The sequence below is a fragment of the Glycine soja genome, chromosome 6 (assembly GCF_004193775.1).
Source record: "Glycine soja cultivar W05 chromosome 6, ASM419377v2, whole genome shotgun sequence".
NCBI lineage: Eukaryota > Viridiplantae > Streptophyta > Magnoliopsida > Fabales > Fabaceae > Glycine > Glycine soja.
The window spans coordinates 28,618,461-28,623,728 of NC_041007.1; the positions used below are offsets into that span (position 1 = coordinate 28,618,461).

Sequence of the window (5,268 nt, forward strand, 5' to 3'; positions counted from 1 at the left end):
GAAACTGCTCTTGGAGGGAATGGAAGAGGGGGAATGTGCTGCTTCTGCAAATCAGAATTACCTGTGGAAGAAGATTCACCTACACAGAAATTGTTAGGTAAATTTTTGTCATCACCTTTTTCTGGAGTAGCGTGAAGTTTGGCAGGTTCATTTGCAGATGAGGAAGGTGCTACGGGTTGAGGTCCTTGACACTACTTTCCCGACCTCAATGAAATGGCACTGACATTTTTGGGATTTTGGACAGCTTGAGAAGGCAGCTTGTCAGAATTCTGGGACTGTTGTTGATTCAATTGGGTAGCCAATTGTCCCATCTGATTAGTCAAGCTCTGAATGGAAGCTCTGGTCTCTTGCTGAAACTGCATGTTCTGCATAGTCATTTGCCTCACAAGTTCTTCAAGGGAAGGTTGTGGAGGGGCCTCAACTGTTGGCTGTTTCTGGGGTTGTTGCTGTTGTTGGATTGGTGGAGGAATGTATGGTCTGCTTGGGCCAGCAGCATTTTGGAAGGAAGGAGCAGGCTGCAGTTGTTGTTGCTGAGGGCTGGACCATCTGAGGTTAGGGTGATTCCTCCATCCAGGGTTATATCTGTTGCTGGAGAGGTCATAATTGTTCTGCTGTGGTTGATTTTGCTGCTGAGGTTGAGGAGGTCTATTGTAAATATTTGTAGCATAAGCTTCAGGCTGCTCAATTGCTCCAGGTTGCTGCATGGAAGGGCAAAGGTCTGTATGGTGGTCAGCAGAGGAGCACAAACCACAAACTCTTGCGACAGGAACAAATTTATGATTCAAGGCCAGCTGGGTTACTAAGTTAACCAATGCATCCAGTTTGCCTTCAAGCTTCTTAGTTTCAAATGAGGCAGATGGGCTTGTAGCTACCTCATGCACTCCTCTAATGACTATGGCATCATTTCTGGCGCTAAACTGTTGGGAGTTGGAAGCCATCTTCTCAATTAAATTTCTGGCTTCAGCAGGAGTCATGTCTCCAAGGGCTCCACCACTGGCAGCATCTATCATACTTCTCTCCATATTGCTGAGTCCTTCATAAAAATATTGGAGAAGAAGCTGCTCTGAAATCTGATGGTGGGGGCAACTGGCACATAGTTTCTTAAATCTCTCCCAGTACTCATACAGGCTCTCTCCACTAAGTTGTCTAATACCTGAGATATCCTTCCTGATGGCTGTGGTCCTGGAAGCAGGGAAATTTTTTTCTAAGAATACTCTCTTAAGGTCATCCCAGCTCGTGATGGACCTTGGAGCAAGGTAATACAGCCAATCCTTTGCCACTCCCTCTAATGAATGAGGAAAAGCCTTCAGAAATATGTGATCCTCTTGGACATCTGGGGGTTTCATGGTGGAGCAGACAATATGAAATTCCTTCAAATGTTTGTGCGGGTCTTCACCTGCAAGGCCATGAAACTTTGGAAGCAAATGAATCAATCCAGTTTTAAGAACATATGGGACATCCTCATCAGGGTATTGGATGCACAAGCTTTCATAGGTGAAATCAGGTGCAGCCATTTCCCTTAGAGTCTTCTCACGGGGTGGAGGTTGTGCCATGTTCTCAGAATGTGCAAAATCAGAATGCTCAGAATCAGAATGCTCAAAATTATAATGCTCAAGATCAGGATGTTCAAAATCACCAATAACAGAATGCACAGATTCACCAGTAATGGAATGCTCAGAATGATCAAAAGGTATAAAATGATGCCTAACTAATCTATGAAATGTCCTATCTATCTCAGGATCAAAGGGTTGTAAGTCAGATGGATTGCCTCTAGTCATACACTACATTCAGCATGCACACAACTAGTTGCCTTATCATGTAAATAAAGGTGTAGGTTTGAACTACAGCTACCCTCAAATGATATCCAAATGACTTGAAATTTTGTGAGCAACCTTATAAAATGATGAGAAGATAGCACAAAAAATTTCAGACAAAAATTCAAAGTCTAACTATGAAAGCTAAAAATGGTAAGTTAAGAAAAATAAGTGAATAAAACTTGAAAAATAAAAAACTTTTGACAGAGTCGCTTTTTTTTTGGACGATGGAGACCTCAGCCGGCCTACGGCGGGCTTCCACAGTGTAGGAAATTTTTTTCTACCCCAAATTCATATATAATAATTGCGATTCTGATAACCGGAGCAAAAGTTATGGCCGTTTGAAGTTTTGACAAACACAAAATTTGCTAGTTTTTTGGAACTTTCAAATCTGAACAAACTAAAGGCTCTAGCTATTTTTCCCACAAAATATGGATTAAAAGAAGTTACCACAAAAAAATTCAGCCAAAAATAACAATCCTAGCTACTTAAAACAAAAAATCTCAAATAATTCAGCATGGGTGGTCGCTAAAATCTGTCTCTAATTGATTTCTACTACTACTACTCTGTTTTTGCCGCAAGCACAATCTTCACAGCAAAACACCCAAGACTGAAACAGGGGAAACGCTTAATGGGAAAACTGAAACAGAACACACATTAAACAAAATACCAGGACACTAAACAACACTAACACACATACTAACACAATACTAACAATTAAACATAAAACACGAAAGGATTAAACACACAACACTAGCTAGCTATTATGAACCTTTGGACACTGTTCCCCGGCAACGGTGCCAAATTTGATCGAGGCCGTACTTGAATCAAATAAACATGAAAATGCAGTAACTAGGAAGTGATCCTAGGTCGTTACCCAACGAGCAGTGACAAACCAAATGTTCATAATATACTTGCAGTAACAGTAACAGTAACGATTGGGGGGGGGTTTGTTTGTTTTGTGATTAAAGAGCAGAACAAGTAAACTGGAATACGAAACTACTAATATTAAAAACGGGTTGTTTCCTCTGATTCAGAAGTCATTCTCTTATCCTGGGTTATGGAGAATTCGTCCCTAACAGTCAACCACTTAATCCAACCCTATTTCAATTTACTAAGCGAAAATCAACTTAGGGTTTTCAATACGTGATCAGGCACCACATACACCAGTTAGCCCTTCGTCCATTAAGCATGAACACAAGTTAGGCTCAGAGGCAATTAATCGAACACGAAGCGTGCACTGATTAATATTCACGAATTTGGGATACTGGTGAAGGGAGAACTGCCAGGAAACCACATGACAAGCGAAACCTCAAAGAGAGTTGGGCTTTGTCCTCAAAAGGAAACAACACCAGAAAATCTAGCCTTCCATGGATTCAAACAGAAAACGCAATTGAAACATGAAGCAGAAACGTAAATGAACAGAAACGTAAACGAACAGAAATGTAAAATGGAACAGAAACGTAAATGAGAGTAGAAGAAGAAGCAAGAACGAAATTGTAATTAGAAGCAGAAAACGTAAAATTGCATTACGAACTCAGAAGCATCAAAGCAGAAAAACAAAAACCCTAAAACAAAAGCTCTGAATAATGAGTAGCATAACAGAATTAGAATGCCTTGCACGAATCCCAAGGCTACTATTTAAAAAGAGTCACTCAAAGTCACTAGGCCCTATTTACAATACTCTGGCCCAAAACGAAATAAACACTGAACAACATATTCATTAATTCCTGAAATTAGATTAAAAGCATCAAATTAGCTAAATGAGCCCAAATAATAAAACTTCCTGATTAATTGACAATTAAGACCAATCAGTAATTAAAATGGTGCAAAAAGGGTTTAGAAAATAGAAGAAAATGATGGCACATCATGAGGTTTTGGGAGATATGATGGGTAGTTTTGCTAGTTTTCTGCTTCATGATAGTTATTTGTGAAGAAACTTGTTGAAAGCATGTTGAACTTGCCATGTTTGGATGAGTTAAACATACCCATTCTGTTTTAGGGTTTTCATGATGATGCTTGTGAGGTTTATGTGCTGAAATTGCTTATGGAAAACTGTTAGAGATGAAGGATAGAGTTAACCTAGGGTTAGAAAGTGGGAATGTGGTGTTATGAGTGGAAAAAGAGTGAGGCTTTGAGAGTTGGAAGGTTAAATCTGGATTCTGTGGTAAATGGAGGTTAAAATGAGTTAATCCTAGCTTGAAATGCCATTTAGAACATGTGAAAAAGGTTAGGCTGAGCTAGAGAGAAAAACAAATGACCAAAGTGAACAAAGAGCCATTTCTAGGGTAAATTGGGTGTTGAGGAGTCAAATTTTGATTCGGTGAAATTTTAGGTGTAAATCCAGTTTGAACAAGTTTAAATTGATGTTATGCACTTGTGTGAGGTGAGAGTTTGCTTCAAATTTACCTCATTCTCAATTTTACTTCTCAAACCTAGAAAATCCATTAAATTGAGGGGTTTTGGACACCTAGATTTTGTGTTGCTGTGTTTTGAAGCTTGACTTTGGTTTAGACATGATTGATACATGATTTGCGACTTGTAGGATTTGATTTGGGCAAGATTGGATGAGGGGAAGTGTGGTTTTCGAAATCTGCACTTTATGCAGAATTTTGCTATGAAATTGTGCAGCAGAATTTTGCATAAGTGCAGAAAAATGCTATGTTTTGCTGGTTGTGGAAAGAGTGGTGCAGGATGAGTTCTGGATGTTTGCTAGCCGATCCCAACGGTCAAAATGTAGGCTTATGTACTAGAGACTTCCAGTAAAATTTTCGAGTCGATCCAACGGTTAACGAATTGGAACGAAGGAAATGTTACTGGGGTCTTTAAGTGGGAAAAGCTGTGATTTTGGTTGGTGTTTTGGGCAGAGTTTTCTGCCTTTGCCCTGTTTTCTTGGCTGTGATAGTTTGTGCTGTTTGAATGTTGAATTACTTGGATGTTGGGGAAGCTTGGGAGGATTGATGGGGACCCGGTGTTGAGAGAAACGAGGATATGGGTTACGTGGGAGTACGTGAGCTCAGTTGGAGGTGGGCAACAGGGGATGGTGGGTTTATGCGCGATTTGTGGATGTGGAAAACTTGTTGTGCACCATCGCCCGACCGCCACCTAGTACCACATGTGATGGGTACCCCATAATCCTACAAGCTTGAGATGAGGAAGTGTAGAAGGGTGAAACTTCCTGCTTTTATTCGTTGACCACAGAGTGGTACCTGGAGATATGTCGCGGGGGGTTAGGAGACCTTGGGGACGTCAGGTGGGGTGCTATTGCCCAAAACCAAGCTTGACCAATCCCGACCCAACCCCGGCATAGTCAGTCAGTGAGAACCTGTGATGTACCTAAACAGGCAAGCTCCTGGCAGTCAACAGATAAAAGGAACAAAGACCACAAAGCAAGGAGGCTTGTGTGGTGGCTGGCCAGCTGTGAATCTGTGTGATATATGGGATATGGGCTCTG

The 5,268-nt window shown here is 40.9% G+C and overlaps 1 non-coding gene across 1 annotated transcript; it reads left to right on the forward strand.

Moving 5' to 3' along the window:
- Window positions 1-1,068: 1,068 nt before the first annotated feature.
- Window positions 1,069-1,175, forward strand: LOC114417599. The gene has a single exon (XR_003667858.1). It is a non-coding gene; the product is annotated as a small nucleolar RNA R71 (small nucleolar RNA).
- Window positions 1,176-5,268: the final 4,093 nt, after the last annotated feature.